General features: G+C 47.5%; 1 protein-coding gene across 1 annotated transcript in view; it reads right to left on the bottom strand.

The window, feature by feature from the left end:
• LOC122812639 (tRNA selenocysteine 1 associated protein 1) overlaps nucleotides 1–21051 on the bottom strand; it is a 633267-nt gene that overhangs the window by 32793 nt on the left and 579423 nt on the right. The gene's annotated exons all lie outside the window — the stretch shown is intronic.

The raw sequence follows: 21051 nt of genomic DNA, 5'->3' as shown, positions 1-21051 counted from the left end.
GAGTCTTCGGGGACTGGACGATAGTGAATGGGTGTTATCTGAGGTCCTAAGCTAGGGCCTTTTTTCCTTATCTTTCTTACACTTAGGGAGCTCAACCTTGGGATGACTGGCAGATGCTATCGAGTGATGCAAGGAAGATTGCAGACTAAGATGCCTAGCTAAGATTTCAGCCCTACGCCTGACAGTCCTAGAACTGAAACGGACACAAAAACAACTAGGGATGCTGTGATCCAGCCCTAAACAGGTAACTCAAAGTCAAAGTCTTGGTGTGGGATTTGTTTACCATAGCAAAGACAACTGTTAACCTTATCTGACATGAGTTAAAGCAAGAAAAAGTGTTCCCCAATGGGGCACTTAGCTTTAGAAGACTTCTCTCTGATGCGGACTGATTGATGTATTGAAACACTGCTTCGGACTCCTACAGCAAGAAAGACTGATGTCATGGCATCAGCTGGCTTCCTTTATACCAAAACATACTGATGTCAGGGCAGGGCATCCGCCAGCCTAGGAGGAGGGAGATTTACTCTCTAGTAGTCAGGCTGGCCAAAGGCTTCTACAGCAGGAAACCCACAAGTCAGGACTGCAACACTGAAACACAAAACATCCTGGGAGAAGACTATTGGCATACTGTGGGTTCAACCACCTCAGCGGTATGTCCTATTCCAGGACAACAGCTGCAGAATCCTCTTTTGGTCTCAAGTTTTGTCTTAGTTGGAAGGCCTACGTCCAGGCCTTCCAACACAATGGACTGTTAGATGCTGGATCTCAAGAAAAGTATTAACTGTGGACAGCCTAGACTTGGGAGGGTTTGGAGCAAATGACTGGCAGACGGAGCAAGACTTGTAGTCACGTTCAGAGTCTAGACAAAACAGTGTGCAAGTCTTTGTACGGGATTTGTATACCGCACTCACACATCACTCCTAGCTGACAGCCAACAATTGTTAGCAAAAAAAAAAAAAAAAAAATCAGAAGGTTATCTGATCCAGCAAGCAAAAATATGGTACCTAGTGATCAAATGATTGCAGTCTGTTGGGTGCAATGATCTGTGTTCAGGCTGGCAGTGAGAAAGACTAAGGAGCTTGCACTTATGTCTGCTTTTATACCCCAGTCCCTACGAGCTGGGGTCATCACCTGGACATACATCATACGAAGATAAGGCTTTGGGACACACCCTTGGACATCAGCAAACTACAATCCATCTGTTAAGAATACTGCAACAGTGACTCATTCTGGAGATCTAGAGCAGTATGGAATAAAGAACTTCAGATGGTTCTAACAATGCTAGTAGCACCACAGTGAATAAAATACTTTTCAAGCATACTTAATATGCAACTGATATATGTAATGCCATATGAACTGCAGGAAAAGGTAATTCTGGGTGCACTGCAGGTGCTGAAAAGAACTCATGGCAAACAAAGGCTGAAGCAATACTAGTTTCACGAACTTTAAACATAGCCTAACACAGGAATAGTTCCATTCCTATCATGAGAGTTAGAAACCCTAAACAACTGGAGAAATTAAAAAGAGCACAAAAAAGTGACTGCTTGAGACCATTATGCACTGTTTTGGGCAGTTTCTCCATTCCCCAGTGTTGTGCAGCCATGGGGCTGATACATAACTTTAAAACTGTGCTACTTCAATAAATGTAACACATAAGTTTTCCTAGGTTGTTGTGGAGATTTCCAAGAGATTCCATTCTAACCCTTGACAGTAGACACCTCTTCTACTATTACTGTTTGACCTGCACACAGCCTTTCTGTTACCTTGTAGACAACTGGGCATACTATTTACTATGGTCTACATCACCAAACACACTTTCCTGCCCCCTCCATGCCTTGCCTGGTATCATTCAATACCATTTCTGATAAATGAAAGTTATGTATGTACCATAACAATAGATCCATGTTGTCCGATTTTTATTTGGTTCAACACATGAGTTGTCAGATCTGACCTTGGCAGAGACTCTGAAGCTTTTTTCAGTTCCAGTGCTCTGACTCCTCCCCTACACACAATTCCCTGTACTCCACCCTAATGCATCAGATCAAGTTTGTCTCTATGTAGGAAAAATACTTTCATCATATGTATACAACTGTAGGGTAACACAAAAAATAAAGAAAGGGAGAGAAGACTGTCAGAGCAGGACTGTTCATAGACAGGGAACTGAGTAGTAACCACCCAGTCAGCCCGAAATTTGTGTTACTTTAGGAAGGGGGGGTTTGAACCAGATGAAAATCAGACAACATGGATCTATCATTATGGTAAGGACATAACTTTCGTATCCAATGTTGTCCATTGTCATCTGATTCAACACATGGGGCAGATTCCCAAGCTATCCATCTTGGTGGTATTAAGGAAGGACATTCCTGAGGCTGGTGGAGCCAAAAGAAGAATGTTATCTGGACTATACATCCAGTTTATAATGAGACACAAAGGTATGGATTGTGGACAGTTGTTGCAGCATAAATATGAATGGGAAGTCTTCTGGAGAATGCTGTTGAAGTAGAAATTGTTCTAGTGTAAAAAGCCTTAGGTTTAGCTAGTACAGTCAATTGTTTTTTTGTTACAGACAAAAGAAATGCACTCTGACAGCCATCTAAAAATGGTAACCTTAGTGACAGTTTTTCTCTATTTCTGTTTTGAAATGGCAATAAACAACTGACATGATTTTCTGAATTGCTTTGTCCTATTAAGATAAAGCCTGAATTGATGAAGAATATCTTACAAATACAATATATATTAACCTTTGTTAGAGTATCAAGAGTGATTTGTGACAGGACGGGTACCAATAAGAGTGAAAGGGAAGGTCTACAAGAGGGTAGTGAGACCAGCTATGTTATATGGGTTGGAGACGGTAGCATTGACGAAAAGGCAGGAGTCAGAGCTGGATGTGGCAGAGTTAAAGATAAGATTTGCACTGGGTGTGACTAGGATGGACAGGATTAGGAATCAGTATATTAGAGGGTCAGCTCAGGTTGGACAGTTTGGAGACAAAACAAGAGAGGCGAGATTGCGTTGGTTTGGACATGTGCTGAGGAGGGATGCTGGGTATATTGGGAAAAGGATGGTAAGGATGGAGCTGCCAGGTAAGAGGAAAAGAGGAAGGCCTAAGATAAGGTTTATGGATGTGGTGAGAGAGGACATGCAGGCGGTTGGTGTGAAAGAGCATGATGCAGAGGACAGGAAGAAATGGAAGCAGACGATCCACTGTGGCGACCCCTAACAGGAACAGCCAAAAGAAGATGATGATGATGAGAGGATCTGGGGATAAATGCCAGTAGATGTATGGACTAATTTAAGTTTGATTCCGACGTTACCTTGGAAGAAAGGATGCCTTAGTTCTATGACAGACCCTGTCCTTGTGGAAAACTAAAGAGGGAGGTTTACAAGAAAGTGCTTGCAATTCTGAAATTCGGCCAACTGGTTAACTACCACCAGAAAAATTGTTTTCCATGTTAGAAACTGCAGGGTGGTTGCATTAGAGTCTGTAACATAATGGTAATATTCCATGGAGGAACTGTATCCCTAATGGGAAGACATAAAAGAAAGGTTCCTTTCAAAAAGGCTTTAGAGGTCTTAAGGGAAGCAGTCGAGGAATCATTATGGCCTATGTGAAAGTTGGAGATAGCAGCCATTTGAACTTTGATGATGGAATAACTGGAACTTTTGTCAAAGAGTTCGGACTTCTAAAATGGACGGAATGGAGACTGAGAAAGGGACCGATCCTTTGGAGATTGCCCAAATGGAAAATCTCGCCCATTTGCTACAATGTACCTTTTTTTAGCTCATTTCTGAGAAGCAGATGTGGTTGGAAGCCTGGCGGCTCTGGCTATGGTTAAAACTGCAGAAACCACGCAGTGGTTTCATGGATGTGTGGCCTGGAGGAGGTAGTCTGGATGGGGGAGAGAGAAGATCTGGATAAGGATCCAAAATCAACGGGGGGGGGGGGGGGTGCTAGTACAGGCCACAGGAAGGAGAACCATATTTGTCAGGGCCAGAAGGAAGCAATGAGGATAAGCCTGGCCTTCCACTGTCTGGCTTTAATAGATCTTGTTTAACAGACCTGACAATAATAGAACTTGTCACAAAAACACCAAATCTTCCAACGAAGCAAAAAACAATGAAATAAAAATAAAGAAGTCCCAACATAAACGTGGTTTCACCGATTTAATAGCACAAAATTAGAAGTTATGTACTTACCATAACGTTCCATCTGAGTAGGTGGATTCATTTGTCTGCAACCTGTGGGTTATGGATCTGATATCGGATCCGAACCGGCATGGTTTATCCAGCTATGGATCCGAGCTCCTAGCTCCTCCCCTCACCCATAATGCCCTGCTCTCCCTACATGACCTTAGATCGAGTTTGCCCTGTATCAAAATACCCTAGAAACGGGTAACACATTCTATGCAGGAAACTGACAAGGCCAGGGGGATAGGAGGGAGGGATGGTTGCAGACAAATGAATCCACCTACTCAGATGGAACGTTATGGTAAGTACATAACTTCTAAATCTGAAGTAGGAGATTCATTTGTCTGCAACCTGTGGGACAGAGTCCCCAGCTACCTGAATCTTGGGCGGCCATCATGGAAGGATATTCTGGAGCACCGCGGAGCCAAAGGATGCTCTACCTCTAGATGTGATATCCAGCTTGTAATGAGAAATAAAGGTATGAGATGACGCCCAAGTGGCTGCTGAACAAATGTCATCCAGAGGAATCCTAGCTTTAAAGGCCACTGAGGTAGAAACTGACCGGGTCGAATGGGCATGGACTCCCTCCGGTGCGGGCCTCCCAGAAGCTTGGTAAGCTAAAAGAATACACTGTGAAATCCAGCGTGACAAGGAGACTTTGGAAATTGGCTTACCCAGATTGAATTTGGCAAAGGAAATGAACAATTGGTCGGATTGCCTATTACCAGCTGTCCTGTTAAGATAAAAATGAAGCTGCCTGTGAACATCCAAGGAATGCAGCTTGTATTCACCCTTGTTCTGATATTTAGGAAAGAAAACAGGGAGGTTGATGGACTGATTAATGTTTGCTTCCGAAGCTACCTTAGGAAGAAAGGAGGGATTGGTCCTGAGGTATATGCGGTCCGGATGGAAGACCAAGTAAGGCGGCTTCATGGATAAGGCTTGAAGTTCCGAAACTCTTTTGGCCGAAGTAATGGCTACTAAAAAAGCAGTCTTGAGGGATAAGAATTTAAGATCTACTGTGGCCGCAGGCTCGAAGGGGGGAGCGGTCAAGGCCTGAAGAACCAAGGAAAGATCCCATGGTGGAACTGCTTGCTTGACAGGGGGTCTAAGGAGAAAGGTGCCTTTTAGGAAGATTTTACATAATTTAGCAGACATAAGCGGTCCAGAGTCATGACCAACATGATAGTGAGAAATGGCTGCAAGCTGCACTTTGACCGTGGAACTACTGGCACCATCATTAAAAAGAGTGGTAAGGAAGTCTAGCACCAGAGGAAGGGGAACCGTGAAGGGATCTAGACCCTGCCGCTCCGCCCAAATGGAGAATCGTTTCCATTTACTGCGGTAAACTTTTCTGGTAGATGGTTTATGAGCCGCTACCAGGATGGCCTTAACGGGGGACGAGATTTCAGGAGTCCTAATTAGGAGTGGAACTGGAGCAGCCAAGCAGTTAGCTTCAGGTTGTCCAGATTCGGAGTTGGTAGGTTCGATGGGTGTGATATCAGATCCAGAATGGGATCTAGAATCCAAGGTGGATTCACAGAGTGAGACCTTAGGTAAGGGAACCAGATCTGTCGAGGCCAGAATGGGGCAATGAGGATCATTCTGCACCCCAACCAAGAGGCTTTCTGAAGAACCTGGAGCATCAGAGGCAAAGGGGGGTAAGCGTAAAGAAGACCGGGAGGCCAAGCATGCACCAGAGCGTCTCTCGGGGAATCCCCTGGAGGAGGGATTAGAGCGAAAAAACTGTCGCACTTGGTGTTTAAGGGAGACGCAAAGAGATCGCAACAAGGAGTTCCCCACTGTGCGAAGATACGTTTCGCTACTTGAGCATTGAGAGACCACTCATACGGGGAGAGAATGGTATGACTGAGCTTGTCCGCAAGGATGTTGGACCGACCCGGAATATGCATTGCGATGAGAAAGCGGTTGGTGGAGATCACCCATTCCCACACTCTCATGGCTTCTCGACATAAAGGATAAGACCTGGTTCCCCCCTGTTTGTTGATGTACCAGACCACCGACATGTTGTCTGACTGAATCGCAATTGTTCCCAGGGGAAGAAAGGCCTGAAGTGCTCGCAACGCCAAAAGCACTGCTCTCATCTCTAGAACATTGATATGCAGGGAGGTCTCTGAGTCATTCCACGTGCCTTGGACCGTCCGGCCTGCAAAATGCCCCCCCCCCCACCCGAGGCGGGAGGCATCCGTGGTCACCGTGGCGAGAGGGGGAGAAGCACAAAAGGGGCGGCCTCCGTGGAGATCCTGAGAATGGAGCCACCACAAGGGAGACCGCTTGCAAGCCTTGCTGATCGCAATGGGATGATGCAGAGGGAGAGCAAGGTAAGACCACTGAACTTGAAGTGTCCACTGAAGGACCCGCATGTTGAACCTGGCGAGTGGAAGAAGAGATATCGCTGCCGCCATGGACCCTAGAGCCCTCAGGACCAATTCCGCCGGAACTGAGCTGGAGTGGAGGATGGCCCGCACCTGGAGTCGCAGATTCCGAACTCTGTCGGCTGTGAGAAAGGCTCTTAGCTCCCTCGTGTCTAACCTGGCACCTATAAATTCTATCAACTGAGTAGGGGCCAGGTTGGATTTTGCTACGTTTATCGTGATGTCCAGGCAGGGAGCTAGATGAAGAAAGGAGTCTCGCACCAAGGATAGTAGATGCCTTGTTGGGGCGGTGAGAAGCCAGTCGTCCAGGTACGGAAAGACCTGCACCCCCTGAAGCCTCAGGTGGGCCGCAACCACTGCTAATACTTTGGTGAACACCCTGGGGGCTGTGGTGAGACCAAAGGGAAGGACCCTGAACTGGTAGTGACTGGCTCCCAGCCGGAAGCGAAGAAACCTCCTGGAACGTCTGTCCATCAGTATGTGGTAGTACGTATCCTTGAGGTCTATAGAGCACATCCAGTGATTCTCTCCCAGGAGGGGGAGGATGGATTGCAAAGTGACCATCGGGAACTTCTCCTTGGGAACTGCCAGGTTTAACAGGGACAGGTCTAAAATTGGTCTTTGGTCCCCCATCTTTTTTGGCACTAAAAAGAACCTGGAGTAGAAAGTACAGTTTTGTACCTACCATAAATGTAGATGTCCGATAGGTATGCATCTGCAGTCATAACATATGGGTTGTCCTGCCTCAGGCAGCCCTTCGGTCGGCCGGATTCCAAAGTCTGGGTCTGGCCTCGGCTGATGTCGCACTTCACCCGACGTCATAGCTCCTGGGGTATAAAGGCATCAGCCGACGCCATTTTCCTCAGTGTTTCTTGCCCCAGATGCCAGGTGCCCTCTAGGAAGGCTAAATTTGTATAAAAGTAGAAAAATCCAAACAGTAGAAATCAAAAAGTATATATACATATATACGTACAAACAAATATACCATAATAGATTCCCCCAGCTAGCTAAGAGAGGGGTAAGTACCCTAGGAATACCACAGAGGGGAAGCAGGGTGGGTAATCCTGACTGCAGATGCATACCTATCGGACATCTATATTTATGGTAGGTACAAAACTGTACTATGTCCTTCAAGGATGCATCTGCAGTCATAACATATGGGTAGAATGCCATAGCCAAACTGGGGGAGGAGGCACTAAGATAATGATGGTGTAGTTAAGATCCCTTGTAAAACTGCAGTTGCAAAACCTGCTCGGGATCTGGAGTATAAAGGAAGATTGTAATGCTTGGCAAATGTATGCACGGAGCTCCAAGTAGCAGTTTCTAAAATGTCTTTGGTAGCCACTCCTCGTAGAAAAGCTGTAGTGGTGGCTGTAGCTCTTGTGGAGTGAGGCCTGATATTTTCAGGAGTTGTCTTTCCATGAAATGAGTAGCAGAATCGAATGCAATTTCCTATCCATTTTGAGATTGTCTATTTTGAAATTGCTTTTCCTTGCACTCCTGTTGCATATGCTACCAGAAGCTGGTCAGTTTTTCTGCTGGCCTTAGTTCTGTCCAGATAGTAGCGCAGTTGTCTGTGTACATCCAATGTGTGTAGTAGTTTTTCCCCCCTGTTCTGTGGGTTAGGGAAGAATGTAGGTAAATGAATAGCTTGGTTCAAGGATACCCTGGATACCACCTTTGGCATAAAAGTAGGATTGGTTCTCAGAGACACTCTATCCTGGTGAAAGATAAGGAAAGGCTGCACTGCCATTAATGCCTGTAACTCGGATACCCTTCTTGCTGAAGTGATTGCTAGCAGGAAGGCAGTTTTCCAAGATAAGAACTGTAAGTCTGCTGTTGCTGCTGGTTCAAAAGGGGAAGTGTTAATTTTTCTAGCACAAAATTGAGATCCCATGCAGGCAGAGGTGGTTTCCTTGGAGGTTTTACATTTTGATCCCTCTCAAAATTGTCTGAGGAGAGGATGAGAGAAGACAGGAGGATCCATGTTGTACTCTGCTGAAATTGCTGATGCATGAATCTTAATGGAAGAATAGGACAGGCCATTGTGGAACAGTTCTGCTAAGTATTCTAGGATGTGTGCTAGGTTTGCCAGTGTGACATTTGTTCCCTTAGCTGCACTCCAAATGAGGAATCTCTTCCATTTGGCTGAATATGTTTTCCTTGTGGAGGGTCTGCGAGCCTCCAGGTAATGTCCTTAACCCTCTGAGATAAAACAGGTTGGTTTTGTTTTATGCAATTTTCCAAGCAGTTAGCTGCAGGGTTTTTAAGTTTGGATGTAGGGTCTTGTAGTTGTTCTGCGTTAGAAGTAAAGGACATAGAGGTAGAGACCATGAGTTCGTCCGAGACATGCTTCTCAGTAGCGGGTACCAATGCTGCCTTGGCCAGTCTGGAGCTATCAGAATTACCTTTGGCTGTTCCTCTTTGATCTTCAGTAGAACTTTGTACATCAATGGGAGAGGTGGAAAGGCATATACTGTCAGGGCCTTCCAGCTGAAAGAAAAGGAGTCCACCCTCCAGGCTTGTGGGTGGTATACTCGAGCAGAATTTCTTCAGTTGGTGGTTGAGTGGGGAGGCGAACAGGTCTATCTCTGGCATTCCCCATTTCTTTGTTATGGTTTTGAAGATGTCTGGATGCAGCATCCATTCGTGAGCATCCGTGGTAGTTCTGCTTAAGCTGTCTGCTAGTGAATTCTCTTTTCCTGGCACAAATCTGGCCTGCAGTTGGATGTTGAGATTCAGGCCTAAGTTCCACAGGTCCATTGCCATCCGGCATAGAGGGTATGAATGTGTGCCTCCCTGTTTGTTGATGTACCACATGACTGTGGTATTGTCCGTCCTTATCAGCAGGTGTCCTTGCTGGAGGAATGATTTGAATGCCTCGATTGCATGCTTCACTGCCAGCATCTCCTTTAGATTTATGTGTAGATTCAGCTGGTCTTGGGACCATAGGCCTTGGATACACTTGTCTTCCATGTGTGCCCTCCAGCCTAGGTCTGAGGCGTCCGTGGTGCTGGTCTGCCTTGGATGTGGTTTGTGGAAAGGCAATCCTCTGTTGATCTGGCAGGCCTGAGCCCACCACAGGAATAATTTTTTCAGGCATGGAATGATTGGTATCAGGGCTTCTAGACTGTGTCTGTGTTGAGACCATACATTTAGGTTCATAGGTTCATAGGTTCATACTAGGCTATCTGCCCGAGGGCATTTATAAGCCTAGCCCATTGTTTTGTGGCTTACGCCACCCCTTTAGTATGGGGAACTATACCCATTATTTTGCTGTGCCTCTGTCGAGCAGTGACACTGAGGTAATTCCTGGGGTATATCTGCGATCTCCCATCCATTGGTCAAGATTTCTCTTGAACAAGGCCAGCGAGGTGCTCTGCCTCACATGTACCGGGATTTTGTTCCACAGCATAGGGAGTCTTTGGGTGATGAATCTATCCCTCCAGCACGTCCTATTAATAGCCGTGTCGAGGTTTAAGTCTCCCGCCTTGTGGCTCTGATGGATCTAGATTTTTGAGGTGAAGCATATTCATCAAATCTGGGTTTGACATGGCCTTGTATGTTAGGCAAAGGTCACCTCTGAGCAAGCGTGTTTACTGAATAGAGCTGGAGTTATTTCAGTCGGGCAGCATAGGACAGATTTTGAGACCCTTTATCCTTTTGGTGAGGAACTTTGTGGCCTCTCCAGCTGCTGCAAGTGTCGGGTCAGATACATTCGAATGGGGCATTGTACTCAATCATTGGTCTGATGAGTGATGAGTAAAGGGAGACTATGACCTCCCTTGATCTAGATGAGAATCCTTCATGATAAGGTGGGCAATGTAGAAGGACTTCCTAACTACTTTAGCTACATGGGTGTCGAATGACAGACTACTATCAACCTGGGTCCCCAGGTCCCTGATAACTTCTTCTGTGCTCAGTGGATTGCCACCTATTTGGTAGCTAGGGGTAACCTTGTTTTTCCAAGGGTATGACTATGCATTTTTGGCATTTAACTTTAGGCCGTGGCTCTGGCACCAGTTATCCGCTTCTGTGAGACCCTTCTGAAGGATATCTGTGTCAGATGTGTTTTCTACTATGGCTTCAGTTTGCAGTCATCTGCAAACTTTGTCAGCCATAACCCTCCTGTGTTTGCTTGTACTGAAAAGTAGATGCCAAACAAGAGTGGGCCCAGGACTGAGCCCTGTGGGACACCACTTGTGACAGGCTTTGAGTCTGACATGGCGCCAGCAACTCTGACCCTGTGGGTTCTGTCACTCAGCCAGTTTGCAACCCATCTTGTGATGTATGGGTTAACATTTAAGCTGATGAGTTTTTCAATGATACCCGAGTGGGGTATTGTATCAAGGCCTTAGCCAGATCGAGGTAGGCTGTATGGACTGCCTTTCCTCATCAATGGCTTTGGTGACTGTTTCAAAAAGTCAACCAAGTTTAAAAGGCATGATCTGCCTTTGACAAAGCCAAACTGGGTTGGATCCAAAGTCTGCAAATTCCCTATGTCTTTATTTATGAGGTCCATTATGATCCTCTCCATGGCTTTGCAGATAAGGCTTGTCAAGCTAATGGGCCGGTAATTTCCAGGGTCTGTGGAGGCACCGCCTTTGTGAAGTGGGACCACAGTTGCAGTGCGCCACTCCCTGGGTACGTATCCAGAGGTAAGACTTTGATTAAACAGCTGTCCTAGCTGTGGGTTTAATTCCTCATTGAGTTCGTGGAGCACACAGCCGGGACAACATCGGGTCCCATGGATGCTGTGTTTTTGCTTTGGAGAGAGCACTTCTCTCTTGGGCGGTGGAGGTGTTTGGGGCGCTGCACTCATTTGGTTAAGATATCTCTCCTTTGGGGGGGGGGGAGAAGTTTGCACTGAACCTGTCAACCAGTATGTTGGCAATGTCTGTAGGATCAGTAATCTTCACATCATTTTGAACTAGTTCTGAGCATATCTGGGAGTTTCCTCCTAGGTTTCTAACATAGCTAAAGAAGGCCTTATGATTGTCTTTTGAGTCTTTAGCTATTTTTCTCTCGAAATTTGCTTTGGATGATTTTATGAGAGCTCTTAGTTTTTACTTATAGTGATCAAGGGTGTCTTACCTTTTAAGGATTTTGCTCTATCTTGTAGTAGCTTCCTCCTTTTGTTGTAGAGTTTGTTTATGGCTGGGGTCCACCAGACTGGACGCTTGCCTTTGGTACAAAGAGTCTTTGTTTTGCTTGGGATTGCCTTATCCATGCAGTCCTGCAGGTGCTGGTAGAAGGCGTTTGTAAGTGATTCAGCGGCTTGAGTATTGTTTTCCGCCGCTCGGGGCCTGAAAGGAGACCACACTAGTCTTTAGAAGTGTGAAGTCGGCTTTTGAGAAGTTCTTTACTGTGGTCTTTTTATTTCAGGTGGGGTGGGATGAGGACCTCCAGCGAGATTAGTTTGTGATCTGATCTCACCAGTGAGGGGTATACTCGTGTTGAACATTGTGCTCCCATGTTCGTGATGATGAGATCAAGTATGTTATCTCCTCTTGTGGGATGGTGACGAGTTGTTCCATGGCATTTGAGTTTATGAATTCCAGGAACTTTTGGGCTAGGGTGTTTGGGCTTGAGTAGTGTTCCCAGTCTATATTAGGGTAATTGAAGTCACCTAGTATGATGGTGTTTGGTGATACATTTATCCCTCTAGTGTTTTCAGGAAGGCCATGTGAGTTTCCTGAGTTTGTGAGGGTGGCCTGTAACATGCTACAATTTGCAGAGCAGTCTTGCCTATGGTTAATTGCACCTGGATGGTCTCCGATGCATCGTGCGTTGCCACCAGTCTTGAGGTGTGGGTGTCCTTGATGAATATGGATACCCTCCTTTCTTGGTATTGTCCGGATTTTGGGGCCGGAACGCATGATATGAGGTAAAACCTGATAGCTGGGGTGCTCTCAGGAGCCTTGAACCAGGTTTCTGTCACAGCACAGACATCGATGTTCTCCATACTGAGAAGGGCCTCGAGTGTGTGCATTTTGAGATTTAGACTTCTGGCATTGAGCAGCATTACCCTTAGTTTTTTTCCTTTTTGTGTTCTAGGGTGGTAGGTTTAGAATTTGAGCCTTGCCTAAAAAGGCACTATGGGGGTGGCAAGAGCCTTTGCCAATATCCGAAACCCAGGGTGACAGTTGCAAGCCGCCTCATGGCAGCGTGGCTTGTCCAGCATGTCATCCCAGGCAGACAGATACTGGATCCCCTTTGAATGACACCAGTGTTTAAGCCAATTGTTAAAGCTGATCATCTTATCTCTGTATTGTGGCATCATTCTTGGTGAAGGTAGGATACTGCTCAAGGTCAGGGTCATACCTGCCTGGGCTACATAATCAGAGAGCTCCTCAATGTCTCTTTTCATGTAGTCCAAGGAGGTACGCCTCAGGTCGCTTACACCAGCGTGGACAATGACTGAGTCATATTTGTACCTGCTGTTGAGAGACCTGAGTGCTTGCGTTATGTGGCGGATTCTAGCCCGACAGGCAGCTTACTGTGACCTTCTCCTTACTCAGTCTGGTGAGCGGGACATCAGTGTGTCTGACTATGGAGTCACCAATGACTAGTGTGTCTGGCATTGTGTTTGGCCTTAAGGGCTGTAACTGTTTGACACTCTGACTGTGAGGTCTATGTGTTGGGTGTTGTGTTCTGAGGTGGTGGTTGTTTGGGTGTCTGCTTTGGTGGCCTCTGCTGTTTTGGTAGATTTTTGATCAGAGCCTCCGAGTATGTCTTTGTGTGTTTATGTGTATGATTTGAGGTTGTAATGGTACTATGTGAGACTGGGTCTATAGTGTGTGTGGTAACCTTCTCCTCCTGACTGGTCTTGCCAGTCCTATGTTGAGAGAGCTCAGCCTCCAGTTTGGCCGTATAGTTGCATCTCTCGCATGTATTTGTGTTTTGTGGGAGGAGGAAAGGGTTGTTCAGGTACATGAGGCAATTGAAACATTGCCTCAATATTCCCAGGTTCACCAGCTGAGCAGGAGAGGACACTAGCAACTGATCCCTCGACATGCTAGAAGGGTAGACGAAAAACTTTAAAAAGATTCCGGGGACGTGGGTGACCGAGAAATGGGGGTTGCCTTTTGGGGTACTATCTATGACAAGAGTGCCGTATCAAGGTAATAAGTACTGTAGGAGCAAGTGCTAGGTTTAATAGATAGAGAATAGTCTACTTGGAGTCAAGTAGAGTTGATCTTTTAGTTATAGGATACGCTGATTTGATCAGTAGTATAGTTCGAGGAAGGTAGTTTTAAGGAAAATTTGAAGAGTGGACTTTAGGTAGTCCGAATAGTTTAAACCTGCTTAACCGGCACTGCCCTAGTGTGCAACAGTGGCAGCTCGCTAAATCGCTCTAAATCGCTAATGCGCTTAGCTGCTTTATACCAGGGGCTGGAAAAGCTAGAAACTGGCCCAAACGACCAATAAACTACTAGTTACTGGCTGAAACCTCACAAAACTGGACAAAGGCAGCTCAATGCTTCCCACTCCCACTGGTAAGCAAGGTAGCTTCCTTCCCCAAATAAGGCAAGGAAACAGTACACAGGAACTACAACCAAAGCCCAGGAATCAGCAACTCTGAAACTGGACTAAACTAGTAAAGCAGGAAAGCAAGGTAGCTTCCTTCCCCAAATAAGGCAAGGAAACAGTACACAGGAACTACAACCAAAGCCCAGGAATCAGCAACTCTGAAACTGGACTAAACTAGTAAAGCAGGAAAAACAAGAGATATTTTTTCTTTTTTCTTTTTTTCACAAAACAGGCAGAAACAGGTACAGCAAACACTTATAAATGCTATGAATCAGCTACTACAGCTTACACAGAAGAATTTGCTACAAATACAGTCAAATAGTAACAAACAAGGATTCCAAGTGCAATATTAAGTTAAATGCAGTAAAACAGCTTCAATGTAACAGAAAGGCAGGCTAAATACAGTTGCTAGGTATTCAGATGTGGAAAGCAACAATAATATACTTAGTATCAAGAAAAGTCGCTTATTCAGCTCTCTGCAGCCTGGATTACTCTGCTGGCCCACGTGGAGTCTGTGCTGAGTAGGTACAAGCTGAAAGTTTTATACCAGGGGGCTGGAAAAAGCTAGAAACTGGCCCAAAACGACCAATAAACTACTAGTTACTGGCTGAAACCTCACAAAACTGGACAGAAGGCAGCTCAATGCTTCCCACTCCCACTGGTAAGCAAGGTAGCTTCCTTCCCCAAATAAGGCAAGGAAACAGTACACAGGAACTACAACCAAAGCCCAGGAATCAGCAACTCTGAAACTGGACTAAACTAGTAAAGCAGGTAGCTTCCCTTCCCCCAAATAAGGCAAGGAAACAGTACACAGGAACTACAACCAAAGCCCAGGAATCAGCAACTCTGAAATTGGACTAAACTAGTAAAGCAGGAAAAACAAGAGATATTTTTTTCTTTTTTTTCTTTTTTTTCACAAAACAGGCAGAAACAGGTACAGCAAACACTTATAAATGCTATGAATCAGCTACTACAGCTTACACAGATCCACTGTAATTTTCTCATATGCAGCCTGGCATGTGGGATCAAGATTATGCAGGATGCCATGTAACCCAGGGCCTGCAGGACTTTCCTTGCAGTAAGCTGAGTTTGTCTTGTTAATGCCATAAAGTAGACTAGTAGTTGCTTTTGTTTTTCTTCTGTGAGAAAAGCCATCTGAGTTATTGTGCCCAGTTCTGCACCCAAAAATGTTATCCTTTGGGATGGCACTAGTCTTGACTTTTGTATGCTGACTGTGTATCCCAAGGCTTGCAGCAGTTGTATGACATAGGCCAAATCCTTTATTATTTTTGTCTTGTTGTCCGCTTGTATTAGGCAGTCGTCCAGGTATGGGTAGATTTGAATTCCCTGAAGCCTGCAATGTGCAATTACTAATGCCAGGCATTTCGTGAATACTCTGGGCGCAGTAGATAAGCCAAAGGGCAATGCTGAGAATTGATAATGCTCTGATTCTGCAAGAAATCTGAGGTGTCTTCTGCAATCTGGTCGTATAGGGACGTGCAGGTATGCCTCCTTGAGATCTAGAGTCACCAGCCAAGACTCCTTGCCCAACATGGGAAGAAGTTGCTGTAGGGTCAGCATCTTGAATTTTGGAACAATGAGATATGTGTTCAGTGCGGACAAGTCGAGAATAGGCCTCCATTGATTTTCTTTTCTTGGTACAAGGAATAGTCTGGAGTAAAATCCTTGGCCTTGTTCCATAGATGGTACCTTTTCTATTGCTCTCATCCTTAGTAAGCTGATGATTTGTTTTAGAGCCTCTGATTTCTGGCTTGGTGGAAGGTTTGGCATTCCTCTCTTTTTTGGTAGAGTGTGAAAGTGAAACTTGTAGCCTTTGTCTATTGTTTGCAAAGTCCATTTGTCTCCTGTAATGCAATGCCAGTTTTTTGAAAATAAAGCTAGCTTTCCTCCCAAGGGTGCTTCCAGTTGTTCCCTGGTAGGCGGAATCAGAGCCAAGTCATTGTGTCTGTTCTGTGGAAGTGGTTGCAGTCGCAGCTGTGGGGGCACTTCTCTGGTTGGCAGGTTGCCACTGACGACCCCTGTAGGCACCCCTTGATTGACCTCTGCCTCTTGGGCGTCTATTTCTGCCTCTCTGTGCTCTGGAGGTGTCTGGAAAGGACAAATTCTTTGAAGGCCAATTTCTGCTGAACCTCGGAGGTTGGACCTGCAAAAAATCCTTGACTGTTTGGACAGATTTTGCTTTTTCTTCCACTTTCTTTAGAACCTCCTGTGCAGGGGAGCCAAATAAACTTTGTTTCTCCATAGGGGCATCTAGGAGTTTAGACTTAACATGGTCTGGCAAGGATTGTTCTTTTAGCCAGGCATGCCTTCGAATCACTGCTCCAGTCATAGCTGATCTAAACGAAGCCTCCAGTGCATCACAGCCACATTTTAAGAAATGAATACTGACCTGCTGAGAGTTGTGTACCAAATCCTGAAGGGACTTACGGTCTAAAGGTTCAGGAGAGGACAGCTTTTTATTCAGCTGATCTAACAAAAATTCCTGGTACTGTATCATGTGAAATTGACAGTTTAAAGCCCTGGCAGAAAGAGTAGCAGATGTATAAACCTTTTTACCCCATCTCTCTAATGCTCTTGATTCTCTTTCAGAGGGTAGGGGGTTTTTGGCAGAGGCAGCTGCAACACCTTTAGGGCCCTGAGAAATGGTTTCTGGGTCTGCAGCATGGGCCTTATACAAGTGGAAGTGAGAATCCGGGACCCTGTAGTATCTGTCAGGTTTGGCAGGGGCCGGGGGAAGAGAATCAGGGGCAGTACTGGCATCATTATACGCATCATCAACAACTGATAGTACAGGCGGTATGGCTAAAGGCCTATGCTGTGCTAAGTGTAAAAAAGTCCTTAGCCTTTTCCTAGAATCAGAAAAATCCTGACCCTGCCATTGGAAGTGTTCCCTCATTGAGTGTAGAGTTTCCCCAAATGAAAATTCTTCTGGAGGGGAGGCAGAAGGAATGGAGTCTTCTGCATCAGAATCCTCATAAGGTGAGTATGGTCCTTCCTGGTGGTCAGATAAATCTGAACCATCCGAGGAATAGTCAGAGGAGAGAGGTTCAGGGGGTTCAGACCTAGGCCTCTTTTCAGGAGGGGGTTGTGAGGCCCTGTCTGGGTGAGGTTGGGATCCCCTGATCAGAGAAATAAGGTCCTCAGCAAGGCTGAGAATCTGAGAACTTGAGGTAGGTCTGTGAAAGGGAGCTTTTGTAGGTAAGGCCTTGGAAAGTTTAGCTGCTTTAGCCCTGGAGAAGGCCTTGATAGACATAGAAGCAGGGGGTCTAGCTGCCCCACGTGCAGGAGTAGAGATGTCCAGTGGAATGGTGTCGGACAAATCTTGTGTGCCTGCTTCTTCAGTAGGAATTTCTGTAGCCGACTCAGCCGGGGCCTGTGTGGCCTTGGTTGTCGGAGGCATGCTTTCGGCCGAAGGGAGAACAGAGGTCTCGGTTTCTGCTGAAACCGAGACACTCGCGGTAGGCCTAACTGTGGTTTCAGTCGAAACCGCGAGCCGCGAGTGTCGGTCCTTTTCCTTGCGTTTTTTAGCTAAATGTGGAGTTGGAGTCTCCGACGGCATTTTATATGCAAAAGCGGAGCCAAAAAACTCTTCAGCAAACTCCGACCGACGTCTAAGTGTCCGTCGGTTGAAGGAAGCACAGGCTAAACAAGCTGATACGTCGTGGTCTGGGCCTAAGCAAGGAAGGCAGTAAGAGTGGAAATCCTTATGAGGTATTTGTTTCCCACAAGTTAAACAATTATTTACTCTGTCTGACATCGGCTGAGGCAAGAAAGAGTCCCCAACGGGGTACTTAGCTTTTTTAGAAGTCTTCGGTAGCTGAAATCTCTGGATCTGACCGACCGCCACTTGCGAACAGCTTCTGCTTCGGCACCGCGGCAAGAAAGACTGGGGAAAATGGCGTCGGCTGATGCCTTTATACCCCAGGAGCTATGACGTCGGGTGAAGTGCGACATCAGCCGAGGCCAGACCCAGACTTTGGAATCCGGCCGACCGAAGGGCTGCCTGAGGCAGGACAACCCATATGTTATGACTGCAGATGCATCCTTGAAGGACATCCCTGATCCGATCTGGTCTGGGGGGACGGGCTGGATGGCTCTTTTCCTCAGCAGATGGCCAATTTCTGCTGAAGCGGCCTCCCACTGACCGGGTGGAACGTCGGGGAGGGATTTTAGCTTTGGGACGTGATGAAAGGGGATCTTGTATCCTCTGGATATAATGCAGAGGACCCCAGCGGTCTGATGTTATGGACTCCCATGCCGCTAGGTGCTCCGAAAAACGTCCCCCGACTGCCTCCAGAGTGCAGCAGTCGGGCAACCCCTCAGGGCTGCTGCGCGGGCCGTTCAGAGAAAGGTTCTCTGGACCCGAAATTCCTGGGAGCCCCTCTGCCCTGGGCGGCCCTCCCTGTCCTCCTCTGCCACGGAAGGACTGGTTGTCCGGAGCGGGTTGGGATTGCTGCGACTTCCGGAACCACATCTTCTTCTGGCCCTTTTGGTTCCTAGAGTAGGACCTCTGGGGCACAGAGAAGCGGATTCCGATGGCAGACAGCGTCTTCCCGTCCTTCTCGCTCTGGGTCAAGGTGTCGCGAACTGTTTTGCCAAAAAGGGCAGAACCATCGAAGGGGGCGTTAGCGAAAGACATCTTGAAGGGCTCCGTGAAATCACAATGGTGGAGCCAGGCCTGGCGTCTAGTGACTAGGCCTACTCCTGCAGCTCTAGCGGCTCCCTCAGTAGCATGGGACAGCAACCGCATAGAGGTATTCGTCACGGACCGAAGAGTGGCCATACGGGTGGAGTGCAAAAGTTTGTCCTCCTCCCACATGGACTCTGGGGGTGATGCAGCGTATTCTTTAATAAGATCGCGCTGCATCCTGATAACATGTGCCCGATAGTTGAGTGCCCTCACCGAGAAGGTCGCTGAACTAAACATTCGCTTCCCCAAGTGGTCCATCATCCGAGACTCCTTGCTCGGAGGATGGACTGAGGGACTCTCCTGGGCGAGTTCCCTCTTGGTGGCTGCTGCCGTCAACATGGCATCTACTGGAGGTCCCTTACTCCAGTGGGCACGGTCTGCAGGGGGGCTAAGGATTCTGTCTGGCCTTTTGGGGATTGGCTCCACGGTGTCCGGTTCCTTCCACGCCCTGGTGGTAATAAGGTCCACCAGGGGGTCGGCAGGAGGGGACACCCAAGAGGTAGACGGGCCCGCTTCGAATGCCTCCAAGAACACGGACTCGTCCGAGGAAGACTTAGGAGCAGACCACCCACCCCTTATGCGAAGCATTTCCATGATGTCTCCGAAGGAGACATCCTCGGGGGGTGATCTTGGGGAGCCTTCCCCTTCCTCCAAATCCATGTCTTCAGTTAAAGACTCGGGGGAGTCTATGTGCCTCCTTTTACATGTGTGCTTGCGAGGTGCTTCCTCGGGGGGGGCTGTCCGAGGAGCCCTCGCAAGCAGTGTCTTGTTCCAATGGAACAGCCTGGGGCATTGAAGCGGGCTGTCCCAGTGGCCGGATGGCGGAAGCCTGACCCAGTGCAGATGGAGTGCAGGACGGAGCCGAAGCAAGTGCCGGGGGTCCGGAAGCCCTCAACAGAGCCCTCTCCACTACATCAAAAGCCGAAGGGGAGCCAGCCTCGACCAAAGGATCTGAAAGTCGGCTCCCCCTCGGATCCGAAGAGTGGATCAGAACTGGTGCCGAGACACTCTGATCCGAGGGACCAGTGCGCTCCGACACAGACGGCGCCGAAGGCACACAGAGTCCCCCGGATCCGAAGCTCGGAGCCAGGCTCCGAGAGGTCGTATCTGAAACACTCGAGGGCAGGGTCGGATCCGAAGTACCTAGTACTATCGGCGCCGACCCACCCCCGGCTCCGACGCTGCCCGGCTCCGAACGCTCCGAACCCGGGTAGCGGGTCGGAGAAGGATCTATGGGCTTGAAAAATGGGGTCGAGCTCCCCCCCAGAGGTGGGGGGGGGGGGAGGCAGGAGCACTCCCATCTGCATCTGGGCCTGGATGAACCTTCTCATCATCCAGTCCAGATCGGCGTTGGAAAGGCTATATGTCGACCTCGAAGAGGCTACCGAGGTAGGCCTTGAGTGCCGCCTCGATAGCCTCGACGGAGATCGGGTTCTCCTCCTCCTCAGGCCCCGGTGAAAAGCACGGGGACCGGAGCCGAGGGGGGGGGGGAGCCAGCAGTCAAGGAGGCCGGAGGAGAAGCCCGCTTAGCCGTCGGGGCCGAAACGGAGGTCTCGGCCCGCCGCCAGGTGCTTCTTCCGTCCTTTTTTCTGGTCTCCCTCTCCTCCAATCCAGCAGCGGGAGGTTGAGTCCCAGGTGGAGGAGGGGGAGCAGGCAAGGAAGGGATTGTAGCAACAGTACCCACCACGGGAGCGGAGGCCGAAGCCGAGTCCGGGGGCAGAAGTCCCGCCAGGACCAGCTTCGACCTCCGCTCCTTCAATGCCCTGGGGTTGAACCCTGCACAAATGGAACATCCAGAAGTGAAGTGTTCAACCCCAAGGCATCGAACGCACAGAGTATGGCCATCAGCAGGGGAAAGCTTATGGCCACACTCGGAGCACTTCGAAAAAATTGCCTTTGGGGCTTCTGACATAACTAAAGTTTTTTTTTTTTTTTAACCAAAAGAAAAAAACAAGTAATTAGTGCTAAACTAGCATGCACACAAGGCCCCAGTACAACACACTCAAACAAAACTCCGAACCAGCGAGGGGAGGGAATTAAAGATAAAATTTTAGAGGTAAAATTTTAACCCAAAACTCAAAAACCTAAAGGAAACCTAACACAATCACACAGAATTAACTAAAAGAAAGTAATCTGAAACTTTTTAAGAGTTTTAGAAACACTTAGCTGAAGAGCTCAAGACGATCCAACTGGTTACCAGCGCGGCAAACTAGATCTGAGGTC

Source organism: Protopterus annectens, chromosome 1.part1 (genome assembly GCF_019279795.1).
Source record: "Protopterus annectens isolate FY-2018-M chromosome 1.part1, PAN1.0, whole genome shotgun sequence".
NCBI lineage: Eukaryota > Metazoa > Chordata > Ceratodontiformes > Protopteridae > Protopterus > Protopterus annectens.
Note: the sequence above shows the minus strand (reverse complement) of the source record. Positions and strands in the feature narration are given on the sequence as shown.